We start from the raw sequence: 17401 nt of genomic DNA, 5'->3' as shown, positions 1-17401 counted from the left end.
AGACTGAGATCCATCTCAATGCAGGACTCATGTTGCTGAGACTCCATCTTCAGGATGTTATTTCCATGGGGGAAGGGTAAGGCCACGGGAAGGATGAGGGATAAAATCCCTTTTTGATTCCTCATGGTTCTTAAGGAAGGTGTTCTGATCTCGCTCCAAAAGAAACTCAGAGGGAGTAGATCATTCCCGAATCTTCACAGAAAAATGGGGGAAAGGTTCAATCTCAGAACGGTGGGAGCGTTTTAACAGCTTCGACAAGAAGGTCGTGACTGCTCACCACTCGGACGAGTAACTCGACTGCACGTCTTATGTGTCCTAAACGCGGACGTCGGAGGAGACACTTCCTTTCGATCCCAACGTTGTGTTTTCTTTCCTTTTCCCGCTTTCTCACCTTCCCTCCATTCAGTGTATCACCGAGCTCGCGTGAGTTTCCCTCGTTGCGGACTTCCTCGTGCAATCTCCTCAAAGAAACATTTGAATTACTTTTCTTTCTTTATCTTCCAACAACCTCAAAAGCTGTTAAAATCACAACTCAAATCAGAAATTTAATTCCTCGAAGGTATTCTCACCCCGTTACTTCCTCTCGATCAAACTACCTCCGTTTACAAATCAATGTAGGTTCGTCGTGTTTGTCGTTTAAAATGACGACACAGCTCAAATATCAGCATTTCGACGTTTGTCTGTTGTTATAATTTATTGAATTCGAGTCATCAATGAACGCAACTGAGCGAGGGGCGTGGCTTATCGGTTTCCAGGAAGCCCACGCGGCATTAACGACAACCAGAGGGTGGGTCCAACTCCCAAAGCCAAAGCAGACACGAACGGATTGCGAGTCCGGAGACCATAACTTGGGAACCACTTGTCCGATTAATTTCAAACCTTGAAAACGCACATCCTCGGGTCCCAGCAATATACCTGGGAAGTTTCAAGTAGATCGGACCAGTGGTTGTCGAGAAACAGCGGTCGCAGACAAACATGCCACAGACAAACATGCACACAGACAAACATGCCCACAGACAAACATGCACACAGACAAACATGCACACAGAGATCTTACGTTCAATGAAAAAAGTGGGTGGGACAATCGATATGTTATCCCCCCCTTGATAAAAAGTTGGGGGGGGGGAGGACATGTCCCCTACCAATCGACGTCCATATGCCATTGTATTGAAAAGAAAAGAAAAGAAACGAAAGAGATGGTTCCACTGGGGATCGAACCCAGGACCTTCTGCGTGTAAATCAGATGTGATGACCACTACACTATAGAACCAACTGACAGTAGAGTTTCTGTGTTATCTATCTATAATTCCAGTAATGTGTGTATGTGTGTGTGTGTGTGTGTGTGTGTGTGTGTGTGTGTGTGTGTGTGTGTGTGTGTGTGTGTGTGTGTGTGTGTGTGTGTGTGTGCGACCGCCGTTTCCCGACAACCACTGGTCCGATGTAATTGAAGCTTGCCAGGATTATTGCTGGGGACCCGAGGATGCGCCTTTTCAAGGTTTTATGTTAATCGGACAAGCGGTTCCCAAGTCACGGCCATTTATTTGCCAACCAATGACAGGACACGGTGCTATGACATCACGAATGACGTCAAAAAAATTTTTTGCACGATTGACGTCACAATTCTTTTCTTCTTCGTTTGATATGATGTCACAATTGACACTGGGGACCTGACTGTGTGCCTTTTCAAGGTTTGATATCGTTCTTCATCCGTTTCAGCTGTTTCTCAAGTGTTTCCCAAGGTTTGAATTAATTGTTCAAATTATTAATTAATCCCAAGGTTTGAATTTTTCCCAAGGGAAACAGCTGTTTCCCAAGGGTTTGAAAGCTGTTTTTTCCCAAGGTTTGAATTAATTGTTGTGCTTGGTAGACATTTGTGAATACATTTGCAGAGAGAAGGGGGAGAGAGGAGGGGAGAGAGAGGGGGGCAAGAGAGGGAGGGCATCACAATTCAAGAGAGGGGGAGAGAGGAGTGGCGAGGAGGGGCGAGAGGGGGTGTGAGAGTGGGGGCGAGAGAGAGGGGCGAGAGAGGAGGGGGGAGAGAGGGAGGTAAGATAGGGGGCGAGAGGGGGGGCGAGAGAGAGGAGGCGTCACAATTCTTCTTCTTCTTTGTTTGATATGACGTTACAATTGACGCTGGGGACCTGAGTATGTGCCTTTTCAAGGTTTGATATCGTTCTTCATCCATTTCAGCTGCTTCCCAAGTGTTTCCCAAGGTTTGAAGCTGTTTTTTTCCCAACGTTTGAAATAGTTGTTCAAATTATTAATTGATCCCAAGGTTTGAATTTTCCCATGGGAAACAGCTGCTTCCCAAGGGTTTGAAAGCTGTTTTTTTCCAATGTTTGAATTAATTGTTCAAGTTATGAATTAATCCCAAGGTTTAAATTTTCCCAAGGGAAACAGCTGTTTGAATTTTTTTTATTTTCTTATTTTTGCATGTACGGCCACACATGAACAGGCACGCACGTACGGGTCTGTGGGTCTGTGTGTTTGTCTGCGACCGCTGTTTCTCGACAACCACTGGTCCGATCTAATTGAAACTTGCCAGGTATATTGCTGGGGCCCTGTGGAAGTGCCTTTTCAAGGATTGATATTAATCGGCCAAGTGGTTCCCAAGTTACGGCCATTTATTTGCCAACTAATGACAGGACACGGTGCTATGAAGAGAGAATTGACGTCACACTTGTTGTTTTTTTATTATTATCATTTTTGTTGCACGTACGGGCCCGCACTAGTATTGGTGATGACTAGATGTTTGACATTTGAAACGATGCTGACAAGGCATTACAAAATGTCTTCATGATCTCACTGTTGTGGCCAATGAAAACAACTTTCTCTCCTTGGATCCAAATGTCTGTTTTTGTTGCGGAGAGAAAATGAAGTTATACACAAACCTTGTTCAGTTTTTCCAGCAACCTTAACTCTTCAAGACTCAGATTAATAAATCTCTTTTGTTCACCCTTACTCACCTGAAATTTTAGTCCACCTTATCAGGAGCTGAGGCCACTTCCATGACAATGAATTTGACCGCTCCACTGAAAATGAGGCAAAAAAACCCACCAAATTTATGGGACTCATGTTGATGAGACTGAGATACATCTCAATACAGGACTCATGTTGATGAGACTGAGATACATCTCAATATAGGACTCATGTTCATGAGACTGAGATACATCTCAATACAGGACTCATGTTCATGAGACTGAGATACATCTCAATATCGGACTCATGTTGATGAGATTGAGATACATCTCAATATAGGACTCATGTTGATGAGATTGAGACACATCTCAATATCGGACTCATGTTGATGAGATTGAGATACATCTCAATATAGGACTCATGTTGATGAGATTGAGCTACATCTCAATATAGGACTCATGTTGATGAGATTGAGATACATCTCAATATAGGACTCATGTTGATGAGAGAGAGATACATCTCAATATAGGACTCATGTTGATGAGACTGAGATACATCTCAATACAGGACTCATGTTGATGAGATTGAGATACATCTCAATATAGGACTCATGTTGATGAGATAGAGATACATCTCAATACAGGACTCATGTTGATGAGACTGAGATACATCTCAATACAGGACTCATTTGATGAGTTTGAGATACATCTCAATATAGGACTCATGTTGATGAGATTGAGATACATCTCAATATAGGACTCATGCTGATGAGATTGAGATACATCTCAACACAGGACTCATGTTAATGAGATTGAGATACATCTCAATATAGGACTCATGTTGATGAGATTGAGATACATCTCAATATAGGACTCATATTGATGAGACTGAGATACATCTCAATACCTGACTCATGTTGATGAGACTGAGATACATCTCAATACAGGACTCATGTTCATGAGACTGAGATACATCTCAATATAGGACTCATGTTGATGAGATTGAGATACATCTCAATATAGGACTCATGTTGATGAGACTGAGATACATCTCAATACATGACTCATGTTGATGAGATTGAGATACATCTCAATACAGGACTCATGTTGATGAGATTGAGATACATCTCAATACAGGACTCATGTTGATGAGACTGAGATACATCTCAATACAGGACTCATGTTGATGAGACTGAGATACATCTCAATATCGGACTCATGTTGATGACATTGAGATACATCTCAATATAGGACTCATGTTGATGAGATTGAGATACATCTCAATGTCGGACTCATGTTGATGAGATTGAGATACATCTCAACATAGGACTCATGTTGATGAGATTGAGATACATCTCAATACAGGACTCATGTTGATGAGACTGAGATACATCTCAATACAGGACTCATGTTGATGAGACTGAGATACATCTCAATACATGACTCATGTTGATGAGATTGAGATACATCTCAATATAGGACTCATGTTGATGAGACTGAGATACATCTCAATACAGGACTCATGTTGATGAGATTGAGATTCATCTCAATATAGGACTCATGTTCATGAGACTGAGATACATCTCAATACAGGACTCATGTTGATGAGACTGAGATACATCTCAATGCAGGACTCATGTTGATGAGATTGAGATACATCTCAATACAGGACTCATGTTGATGAGACTGAGATACATCTCAATACAGGACTCATGTTGATGAGACTGAGATACATCTCAATACAGGACTCATGTTGATGAGACTGAGATACATCTCAATACAGGACTCATGTTGATGAGACTGAGATACATCTCAATACAGGACTCATGTTGATGAGATTGAGATACATCTCAATACAGGACTCATGTTGATGAGATTGAGATACATCTCAATACAGGACTAATGTTGATGAGATTGAGATACATCTCAATGCAGGACTAATGTTGATGAGATTGAGATACATCTCAATACAGGACTCATGTTGATGAGATTGAGATACATCTCAATACAGGACTCATGTTGATGAAATTGAGATACATCTCAATACAGGACTCATGTTGATGAGATTGAGATACATCTCAATATAGGACTCATGTTAATGAGATTGAGATACATCTCAATGTAGGACTCATGTTGATGAGACTCAGATACATCTCAATACAGGACTCATGTTGATGAGATTGAGATACATCTCAATATAGGACTCATGTTGATGAGACTGAGATACATCTCAATGTGGGACTCATGTTGATGAGACTGAGATACATCTCAATGTGGGACTCATGTTGATGAGACTGAGATACATCTCAATGTAGGACTCATGTTGATGAGACTGAGATACATCTCAATACAGGACTCATGTTGATGAGACTGAGATACATCTCAATACAGGACTCATGTTGATGAGATTGAGATACATCTCAATATAGGACTCATTTTGATGAGACTGAGATACATCTCAATACAGGACTCATGTTGATGAGACTGAGATACATCTCAATACAGGACTCATGTTGATGAGATTGAGATCCATCTCAATGCAGGACTCATGTTGATGAGACTGAGATACATCTCAATACAGGACTCATGTTGATGAGACTGAGATCCATCTCAATGCAGGACTCATGTTGCTGAGACTCCATCTTCAGGATGTTATTTCCATGGGGGAAGGGTAAGGCCACGGGAAGGATGAGGGATAAAATCCCTTTTTGATTCCTCATGGTTCTTAAGGAAGGTGTTCTGATCTCGCTCCAAAAGAAACTCAGAGGGAGTAGATCATTCCCGAATCTTCACAGAAAAATGGGGGAAAGGTTCAATCTCAGAACGGTGGGAGCGTTTTAACAGCTTCGACAAGAAGGTCGTGACTGCTCACCACTCGGACGAGTAACTCGACTGCACGTCTTATGTGTCCTAAACGCGGACGTCGGAGGAGACACTTCCTTTCGATCCCAACGTTGTGTTTTCTTTCCTTTTCCCGCTTTCTCACCTTCCCTCCATTCAGTGTATCACCGAGCTCGCGTGAGTTTCCCTCGTTGCGGACTTCCTCGTGCAATCTCCTCAAAGAAACATTTGAATTACTTTTCTTTCTTTATCTTCCAACAACCTCAAAAGCTGTTAAAATCACAACTCAAATCAGAAATTTAATTCCTCGAAGGTATTCTCACCCCGTTACTTCCTCTCGATCAAACTACCTCCGTTTACAAATCAATGTAGGTTCGTCGTGTTTGTCGTTTAAAATGACGACACAGCTCAAATATCAGCATTTCGACGTTTGTCTGTTGTTATAATTTATTGAATTCGAGTCATCAATGAACGCAACTGAGCGAGGGGCGTGGCTTATCGGTTTCCAGGAAGCCCACGCGGCATTAACGACAACCAGAGGGTGGGTCCAACTCCCAAAGCCAAAGCAGACACGAACGGATTGCGAGTCCGGAGACCATAACTTGGGAACCACTTGTCCGATTAATTTCAAACCTTGAAAACGCACATCCTCGGGTCCCAGCAATATACCTGGGAAGTTTCAAGTAGATCGGACCAGTGGTTGTCGAGAAACAGCGGTCGCAGACAAACATGCCACAGACAAACATGCACACAGACAAACATGCCCACAGACAAACATGCACACAGACAAACATGCACACAGAGATCTTACGTTCAATGAAAAAGTGGGTGGGCCAATCGATATGTTATCCCGACCTTGATAAAAAGTTGGGGGGGGGGAGGACATGTCCCCCACCAATCGACGTCCATATGCCATTGTATTGAAAAGAAAAGAAAAGAAACGAAAGAGATGGTTCCACTGGGGATCGAACCCAGGACCTTCTGCGTGTAAAGCAGATGTGATAACCACTACACTATAGAACCAACTGACAGTAGAGTTTCTGTGTTATCTATCTATAATTCCAGTAATGTGTGTGTATGTGTGTGTGTGTGTGTGTGTGTCTGTGTGTTTGTGTGTGTGTGTGTGTGTGTGTGTGTGTGTGTGTGTGTGTGTGTGTGTGTGTGTGTGTGTGTGTGTGTGTGTGTGTGTGTGTGTGTGTGTGTGTGTGTGTGTGTGTGTGTGTGTGTGCGACCGCCGTTTCCCGACAACCACTGGTCCGATGTAATTGAAACTTGCCAGGATTATTGCTGGGGACCCGAGGATGTGCCTTTTCAAGGTTTTATGTTAATCGGACAAGCGGTTCCCAAGTCACGGCCATTTATTTGCCAACCAATGACAGGACACGGTGCTATGACATCACGAATGACGTCAAAAAATTTTTTTGCACGATTGACGTCACAATTCTTTTCTTCTTCGTTTGATATGATGTCACAATTGACACTGGGGACCTGACTGTGTGCCTTTTCAAGGTTTGATATCGTTCTTCATCCGTTTCAGCTGTTTCTCAAGTGTTTCCCAAGGTTTGAATTAATTGTTCAAATTATTAATTAATCCCAAGGTTTGAATTTTTCCCAAGGGAAACAGCTGTTTCCCAAGGGTTTGAAAGCTGTTTTTTCCCAAGGTTTGAATTAATTGTTGTGCTTGGTCGACATTTGTGAATACATTTGCAGAGAGAAGGGGAGAGAGAGGAGGGGAGAGAGAGGGGGGCAAGAGAGGGAGGGCATCACAATTCAAGAGAGGGGGAGAGAGGAGTGGCGAGGAGGGGCGAGAGGGGGGGTGAGAGTGGGGGCGAGAGAGAGGGGCGAGAGAGGAGGGGGGAGAGAGGGAGGTAAGATAGGGAGCGAGAGGGGCGGCGAGAGAGAGGAGGCGTCACAATTCTTCTTCTTCTTTGTTTGATATGACGTTACAATTGACGCTGGGGACCTGAGTATGTGCCTTTTCAAGGTTTGATATCGTTCTTCATCCATTTCAGCTGCTTCCCAAGTGTTTCCCAAGGTTTGAAGCTGTTTTTTTCCCAACGTTTGAATTAGTTGTTCAAATTATTAATTGATCCCAAGGTTTGAATTTTCCCATGGGAAACAGCTGCTTCCCAAGGGTTTGAAAGCTGTTTTTTTCCAATGTTTGAATTAATTGTTCAAGTTATGAATTAATCCCAAGGGTTAAATTTTCCCAAGGGAAACAGCTGTTTGAATTTTTTTTTATTTTCTTATTTTTGCATGTACGGCCACACATGAAAGGGCACGCACGTACGGGTCTGTGGGTCTGTGTGTTTGTCTGCGACCGCTGTTTCTCGACAACCACTGGTCCGATCTAATTGAAACTTGCCACGTATATTGCTGGGGCCCTGTGGAAGTGCCTTTTCAAGGATTGATATTAATCGGCCAAGTGGTTCCCAAGTTACGGCCATTTATTTGCCAACTAATGACAGGACACGGTGCTATGAAGAGAGAATTGACGTCACACTTGTTGTTTTTTTATTATTATCATTTTTTTTGCACGTACGGGCCCGCACTAGTATTGGTGATGACTTGATGTTTGACATTTGAAACGATGCTGACAAGGCATTACAAAATGTCTTCATGATCTCACTGTTGTGGCCAATGAAAACAACTTTCTCTCCTTGGATCCAAATGTCTGTTTTTGTTGCGGAGAGAAAATGAAGTTATACGCAAACCTTGTTCAGTTTTTCCAGCAACCTTAACTCTTCAAGACTCAGATTAATAAATCTCTTTTCTTCACCCTTACTCACCTGAAATTTTAGTCCACCTTATCAGGAGCTGAGGCCACTTCCATGACAATGAATTTGACCGCTCCACTGAAAATGAGGCAACAAAAAACCCACCAAATTTATGGGAATCATGTTGATGAGACTGAGATCCATCTCAATACAGAACTCATGTTGATGAGACTGAGATACATCTCAATACAGGACTCATGTTGATGAGACTCAGGTACATCTCAATACAGGACTCATGTTGATGAGACTCAGATACATCTCAATACAGGACTCATGTTGATGAGATTGAGATACATCTCAATACAGGACTCATGTTGATGAGATTGAGATACATCTCAATATAGGACTCATGTTGATGAGATTGAGATACATCTCAATATAGGACTCATGTTGATGAGATTGAGATACATCTCAATACAGGACTCATGTTGATGAGATTGAGATACATCTCAATACAGGACTCATGTTGATGAGACTGAGATACATCTCAATACAGGACACATGTTGATGAGACTGAGATACATCTCAATACAGGACTCATTTTGATGAGACTGAGATACATCTCAATACAGGACTCATGTTGATGAGACTGAGATACATCTCAATACAGGACTCATGTTGATGAGACTGAGGTACATCTCAATACTGGACTCATGTTGATGAGACTGAGATACATCTCAATACTGGACTCATGTTGATGAGATTGAGATACATCTCAATGCAGGACTCATGTTGATGAGATTGAGATACATCTCAATACTGGACTGATGTTGATGAGAGTGAGGTACATCTCAATATTGGACTCATGTTGATGAGACTGAGATACATCTCAATACTGGACTGATATTGATGAGAGTGAGGTACATCTCAATACAGGACTCATGTTGATGAGATTGAGATACATCTCAATACAGGACTCATGTTGATGAGATTGAGATACATCTCAATACAGGACTCATGTTGATGAGACTGAGATACATCTCAATACAGGACTCATGTTGATGAGATTGAGATACATCTCAATACAGGACTCATGTTGATGAGATTGAGATACATCTCAATACAGGACTCATGTTGATGAGATTGAGATACATCTCAATACAGGACTCATGTTGATGAGACTGAGATACATCTCAATACAGGACTCATGTTGATGAGACTGAGATACATCTCAATATAGGACTCATGTTGATGACATTGAGATACATCTCAATATAGGACTCATGTTGATGAGATTGAGATACATCTCAATGTAGGACTCATGTTGATGAGATTGAGATACATCTCAACATAGGACTCATGTTGATGAGATTGAGATACATCTCAATACAGGACTCATGTTGATGAGACTGAGATACATCTCAATACAGGACTCATGTTGATGAGACTGAGATACATCTCAATACATGACTCATGTTGATGAGATTGAGATACATCTCAATATAGGACTCATGTTGATGAGACTGAGATACATCTCAATACAGGACTCATGTTGATGAGATTGAGATTCATCTCAATATAGGACTCATGTTCATGAGACTGAGATACATCTCAATACAGGACTCATGTTGATGAGACTGAGATACATCTCAATGCAGGACTCATGTTGATGAGATTGAGATACATCTCAATACAGGACTCATGTTGATGAGACTGAGATACATCTCAATACAGGACTCATGTTGATGAGACTGAGATACATCTCAATACAGGACTCATGTTGATGAGACTGAGATACATCTCAATACAGGACTCATGTTGATGAGATTGAGATACATCTCAATACAGGACTCATGTTGATGAGATTGAGATACATCTCAATACAGGACTCATGTTGATGAGATTGAGATACATCTCAATACAGGACTAATGTTGATGAGATTGAGATACATCTCAATGCAGGACTAATGTTAATGAGATTGAGATACATCTCAATACAGGACTCATGTTGATGAGATTGAGATACATCTCAATACAGGACTCATGTTGATGAAATTGAGATACATCTCAATACAGGACTCATGTTGATGAGATTGAGATACATCTCAACATAGGACTCATGTTAATGAGATTGAGATACATCTCAATGTAGGACTCATGTTGATGAGACTCAGATACATCTCAATACAGGACTCATGTTGATGAGATTGAGATACATCTCAATATAGGACTCATGTTGATGAGACTGAGATACATCTCAATGTGGGACTCATGTTGATGAGACTGAGATACATCTCAATGTGGGACTCATGTTGATGAGACTGAGATACATCTCAATGTAGGACTCATGTTGATGAGACTGAGATACATCTCAATACAGGACTCATGTTGATGAGACTGAGATACATCTCAATACAGGACTCATGTTGATGAGATTGAGATACATCTCAATATAGGACTCATTTTGATGAGACTGAGATACATCTCAATACTGGACTCATGTTGATGAGAGTGAGGTAGATCTCAATATTGGACTCATGTTAATGAGATTGAGATACATCTCAATGTAGGACTCATGTTGATGAGATTGAGATACATCTCAATACAGGACTCATGTTAATGAGATTGAGATACATCTCAATATAGGACTCATGTTGATGAGATTGAGATACATCTCAATATAGGACTCATATTGATGAGACTGAGATACATCTCAATACATGACTCATGTTGATGAGATTGAGATACATCTCAATACAGGACTCATGTTGATGAGATTGAGATACATCTCAATACAGGACTCATGTTGATGAGACTGAGATACATCTCAATACAGGACTCATGTTGATGAGACTGAGATACATCTCAATATCGGACTCATGTTGATGACATTGAGATACATCTCAATATAGGACTCATGTTGATGAGATTGAGATACATCTCAATGTCGGACTCATGTTGATGAGATTGAGATACATCTCAACATAGGACTCATGTTGATGAGATTGAGATACATCTCAATACAGGACTCATGTTGATGAGACTGAGATACATCTCAATACAGGACTCATGTTGATGAGACTGAGATACATCTCAATACATGACTCATGTTGATGAGATTGAGATACATCTCAATATAGGACTCATGTTGATGAGACTGAGATACATCTCAATACAGGACTCATGTTGATGAGATTGAGATTCATCTCAATATAGGACTCATGTTCATGAGACTGAGATACATCTCAATACAGGACTCATGTTGATGAGACTGAGATACATCTCAATGCAGGACTCATGTTGATGAGATTGAGATACATCTCAATACAGGACTCATGTTGATGAGACTGAGATACATCTCAATACAGGACTCATGTTGATGAGACTGAGATACATCTCAATACAGGACTCATGTTGATGAGACTGAGATACATCTCAATACAGGACTCATGTTGATGAGACTGAGATACATCTCAATACAGGACTCATGTTGATGAGATTGAGATACATCTCAATACAGGACTCATGTTGATGAGATTGAGATACATCTCAATACAGGACTAATGTTGATGAGATTGAGATACATCTCAATGCAGGACTAATGTTGATGAGATTGAGATACATCTCAATACAGGACTCATGTTGATGAGATTGAGATACATCTCAATACAGGACTCATGTTGATGAAATTGAGATACATCTCAATACAGGACTCATGTTGATGAGATTGAGATACATCTCAATATAGGACTCATGTTAATGAGATTGAGATACATCTCAATGTAGGACTCATGTTGATGAGACTCAGATACATCTCAATACAGGACTCATGTTGATGAGATTGAGATACATCTCAATATAGGACTCATGTTGATGAGACTGAGATACATCTCAATGTGGGACTCATGTTGATGAGACTGAGATACATCTCAATGTGGGACTCATGTTGATGAGACTGAGATACATCTCAATGTAGGACTCATGTTGATGAGACTGAGATACATCTCAATACAGGACTCATGTTGATGAGACTGAGATACATCTCAATACAGGACTCATGTTGATGAGATTGAGATACATCTCAATATAGGACTCATTTTGATGAGACTGAGATACATCTCAATACAGGACTCATGTTGATGAGACTGAGATACATCTCAATACAGGACTCATGTTGATGAGATTGAGATCCATCTCAATGCAGGACTCATGTTGATGAGACTGAGATACATCTCAATACAGGACTCATGTTGATGAGACTGAGATCCATCTCAATGCAGGACTCATGTTGCTGAGACTCCATCTTCAGGATGTTATTTCCATGGGGGAAGGGTAAGGCCACGGGAAGGATGAGGGATAAAATCCCTTTTTGATTCCTCATGGTTCTTAAGGAAGGTGTTCTGATCTCGCTCCAAAAGAAACTCAGAGGGAGTAGATCATTCCCGAATCTTCACAGAAAAATGGGGGAAAGGTTCAATCTCAGAACGGTGGGAGCGTTTTAACAGCTTCGACAAGAAGGTCGTGACTGCTCACCACTCGGACGAGTAACTCGACTGCACGTCTTATGTGTCCTAAACGCGGACGTCGGAGGAGACACTTCCTTTCGATCCCAACGTTGTGTTTTCTTTCCTTTTCCCGCTTTCTCACCTTCCCTCCATTCAGTGTATCACCGAGCTCGCGTGAGTTTCCCTCGTTGCGGACTTCCTCGTGCAATCTCCTCAAAGAAACATTTGAATTACTTTTCTTTCTTTATCTTCCAACAACCTCAAAAGCTGTTAAAATCACAACTCAAATCAGAAATTTAATTCCTCGAAGGTATTCTCACCCCGTTACTTCCTCTCGATCAAACTACCTCCGTTTACAAATCAATGTAGGTTCGTCGTGTTTGTCGTTTAAAATGACGACACAGCTCAAATATCAGCATTTCGACGTTTGTCTGTTGTTATAATTTATTGAATTCGAGTCATCAATGAACGCAACTGAGCGAGGGGCGTGGCTTATCGGTTTCCAGGAAGCCCACGCGGCATTAACGACAACCAGAGGGTGGGTCCAACTCCCAAAGCCAAAGCAGACACGAACGGATTGCGAGTCCGGAGACCATAACTTGGGAACCACTTGTCCGATTAATTTCAAACCTTGAAAACGCACATCCTCGGGTCCCAGCAATATACCTGGGAAGTTTCAAGTAGATCGGACCAGTGGTTGTCGAGAAACAGCGGTCGCAGACAAACATGCCACAGACAAACATGCACACAGACAAACATGCCCACAGACAAACATGCACACAGACAAACATGCACACAGAGATCTTACGTTCAATGAAAAAAGTGGGTGGGACAATCGATATGTTATCCCCCCCTTGATAAAAAGTTGGGGGGGGGGAGGACATGTCCCCTACCAATCGACGTCCATATGCCATTGTATTGAAAAGAAAAGAAAAGAAACGAAAGAGATGGTTCCACTGGGGATCGAACCCAGGACCTTCTGCGTGTAAATCAGATGTGATGACCACTACACTATAGAACCAACTGACAGTAGAGTTTCTGTGTTATCTATCTATAATTCCAGTAATGTGTGTATGTGTGTGTGTGTGTGTGTGTGTGTGTGTGTGTGTGTGTGTGTGTGTGTGTGTGTGTGTGTGTGTGTGTGTGTGTGTGTGTGTGTGTGTGTGTGTGTGTGTGTGTGCGACCGCCGTTTCCCGACAACCACTGGTCCGATGTAATTGAAGCTTGCCAGGATTATTGCTGGGGACCCGAGGATGCGCCTTTTCAAGGTTTTATGTTAATCGGACAAGCGGTTCCCAAGTCACGGCCATTTATTTGCCAACCAATGACAGGACACGGTGCTATGACATCACGAATGACGTCAAAAAATTTTTTTGCACGATTGACGTCACAATTCTTTTCTTCTTCGTTTGATATGATGTCACAATTGACACTGGGGACCTGACTGTGTGCCTTTTCAAGGTTTGATATCGTTCTTCATCCGTTTCAGCTGTTTCTCAAGTGTTTCCCAAGGTTTGAATTAATTGTTCAAATTATTAATTAATCCCAAGGTTTGAATTTTTCCCAAGGGAAACAGCTGTTTCCCAAGGGTTTGAAAGCTGTTTTTTCCCAAGGTTTGAATTAATTGTTGTGCTTGGTAGACATTTGTGAATACATTTGCAGAGAGAAGGGGGAGAGAGGAGGGGAGAGAGAGGGGGTAGAGAGAGGGATGGCATCACAATTCAAGAGAGGGGGAGAGAGGAGTGGCGAGGAGGGGCGAGAGGGGGTGTGAGAGTGGGGGCGAGAGAGAGGGGCGAGAGAGGAGGGGGAGAGAGGGAGGTAAGATAGGGGCGAGAGGGGGCGAGAGAGAGGAGGCGTCACAATTCTTCTTCTTCTTTGTTTGATATGACGTTACAATTGACGCTGGGGACCTGAGTATGTGCCTTTTCAAGGTTTGATATCGTTCTTCATCCATTTCAGCTGCTTCCCAAGTGTTTCCCAAGGTTTGAAGCTGTTTTTTTCCCAACGTTTGAAATAGTTGTTCAAATTATTAATTGATCCCAAGGTTTGAATTTTCCCATGGGAAACAGCTGCTTCCCAAGGGTTTGAAAGCTGTTTTTTTCCAATGTTTGAATTAATTGTTCAAGTTATGAATTAATCCCAAGGTTTAAATTTTCCCAAGGGAAACAGCTGTTTGAATTTTTTTTTATTTTCTTATTTTTGCATGTACGGCCACACATGAACAGGCACGCACGTACGGGTCTGTGGGTCTGTGTGTTTGTCTGCGACCGCTGTTTCTCGACAACCACTGGTCCGATCTAATTGAAACTTGCCAGGTATATTGCTGGGGCCCTGTGGAAGTGCCTTTTCAAGGATTGATATTAATCGGCCAAGTGGTTCCCAAGTTACGGCCATTTATTTGCCAACTAATGACAGGACACGGTGCTATGAAGAGAGAATTGACGTCACACTTGTTGTTTTTTTATTATTATCATTTTTGTTGCACGTACGGGCCCGCACTAGTATTGGTGATGACTAGATGTTTGACATTTGAAACGATGCTGACAAGGCATTACAAAATGTCTTCATGATCTCACTGTTGTGGCCAATGAAAACAACTTTCTCTCCTTGGATCCAAATGTCTGTTTTTGTTGCGGAGAGAAAATGAAGTTATACACAAACCTTGTTCAGTTTTTCCAGCAACCTTAACTCTTCAAGACTCAGATTAATAAATCTCTTTTGTTCACCCTTACTCACCTGAAATTTTAGTCCACCTTATCAGGAGCTGAGGCCACTTCCATGACAATGAATTTGACCGCTCCACTGAAAATGAGGCAAAAAAAACCCACCAAATTTATGGGACTCATGTTGATGAGACTGAGATACATCTCAATACAGGACTCATGTTGATGAGACTGAGATACATCTCAATATAGGACTCATGTTCATGAGACTGAGATACATCTCAATACAGGACTCATGTTCATGAGACTGAGATACATCTCAATATCGGACTCATGTTGATGAGATTGAGATACATCTCAATATAGGACTCATGTTGATGAGATTGAGACACATCTCAATATCGGACTCATGTTGATGAGATTGAGATACATCTCAATATAGGACTCATGTTGATGAGATTGAGCTACATCTCAATATAGGACTCATGTTGATGAGATTGAGATACATCTCAATATAGGACTCATGTTGATGAGAGAGAGATACATCTCAATATAGGACTCATGTTGATGAGACTGAGATACATCTCAATACAGGACTCATGTTGATGAGATTGAGATACATCTCAATATAGGACTCATGTTGATGAGATAGAGATACATCTCAATACAGGACTCATGTTGATGAGACTGAGATACATCTCAATACAGGACTCATTTGATGAGTTTGAGATACATCTCAATATAGGACTCATGTTGATGAGATTGAGATACATCTCAATATAGGACTCATGCTGATGAGATTGAGATACATCTCAACACAGGACTCATGTTAATGAGATTGAGATACATCTCAATATAGGACTCATGTTGATGAGATTGAGATACATCTCAATATAGGACTCATATTGATGAGACTGAGATACATCTCAATACCTGACTCATGTTGATGAGACTGAGATACATCTCAATACAGGACTCATGTTCATGAGACTGAGATACATCTCAATATAGGACTCATGTTGATGAGATTGAGATACATCTCAATATAGGACTCATGTTGATGAGATTGAGATACATCTCAATATAGGACTCATGTTAATGAGATTGAGATACATCTCAATGTAGGACTCATGTTGATGAGACTGAGATACATCTCAATACAGGACTCATGTTGATGAGATTGAGATACATCTCAATATAGGACTCATGTTGATGAGATTGAGATACATCTCAATATAGGACTCATGTTGATGAGACTGAGATACATCTCAATGTAGGACTCATGTTGATGAGACTGAGATACATCTCAATACAGGACTCATGTTGATGAGACTGAGATACATCTCAATGCAGGACTCATGTTGATGAGACTGAGATACATCTCAATACAGGTCTCATGTTGATGAGATTGAGATGCATCTCAATACAGGACTCATGTTGATGAGACTGAGATACATCTCAATACAGGACTCATGTTGATGAGACTGAGATACATCTCAATATAGGACTCATGTTGATGAGACTGAGATACATCTCAATACAGGACTCATGTTGATGAGATTGAGATACATCTCAATACAGGACTCATGTTGATGAGATTGAGATACATCTCAATACAGGACTCATGTTGATGAGATTGAGATACATCTCAATACAGGACTCATGTTGATGAGATTGAGATACATCTCAATATAGGACTCATGTTGATGAGATTGAGATACATCTCAATATCGGACTCATGTTGATGAGACTGAGAT

At 41.3% G+C, this 17401-nt stretch overlaps 3 non-coding genes across 3 annotated transcripts; all 3 read right to left on the bottom strand.

Moving 5' to 3' along the window:
- Positions 1-1197: 1197 nt before the first annotated feature.
- TRNAV-UAC (transfer RNA valine (anticodon UAC)) lies at positions 1198-1270 on the bottom strand. Its single transcript has one exon. It is a non-coding gene; the product is annotated as a tRNA-Val (tRNA).
- Positions 1271-6709: 5439 nt separating this feature from the next.
- Positions 6710-6782, bottom strand: TRNAV-UAC (transfer RNA valine (anticodon UAC)). Its single transcript has one exon. It is a non-coding gene; the product is annotated as a tRNA-Val (tRNA).
- Positions 6783-13929: 7147 nt separating this feature from the next.
- On the bottom strand, positions 13930-14002 carry TRNAV-UAC (transfer RNA valine (anticodon UAC)). Its single transcript has one exon. It is a non-coding gene; the product is annotated as a tRNA-Val (tRNA).
- Between the last annotated feature and the right edge of the window lie 3399 nt (positions 14003-17401).

Source organism: Eptatretus burgeri, chromosome 10, assembly GCF_056783735.1.
Source record: "Eptatretus burgeri isolate ZD-2024b chromosome 10, Ebu_testis_v1, whole genome shotgun sequence".
Classification (NCBI taxonomy): domain Eukaryota; kingdom Metazoa; phylum Chordata; class Myxini; order Myxiniformes; family Myxinidae; genus Eptatretus; species Eptatretus burgeri.
The sequence above is the reverse complement of the archived record's forward strand: the minus strand, read 5'-3'. Positions and strand labels throughout refer to the sequence as shown.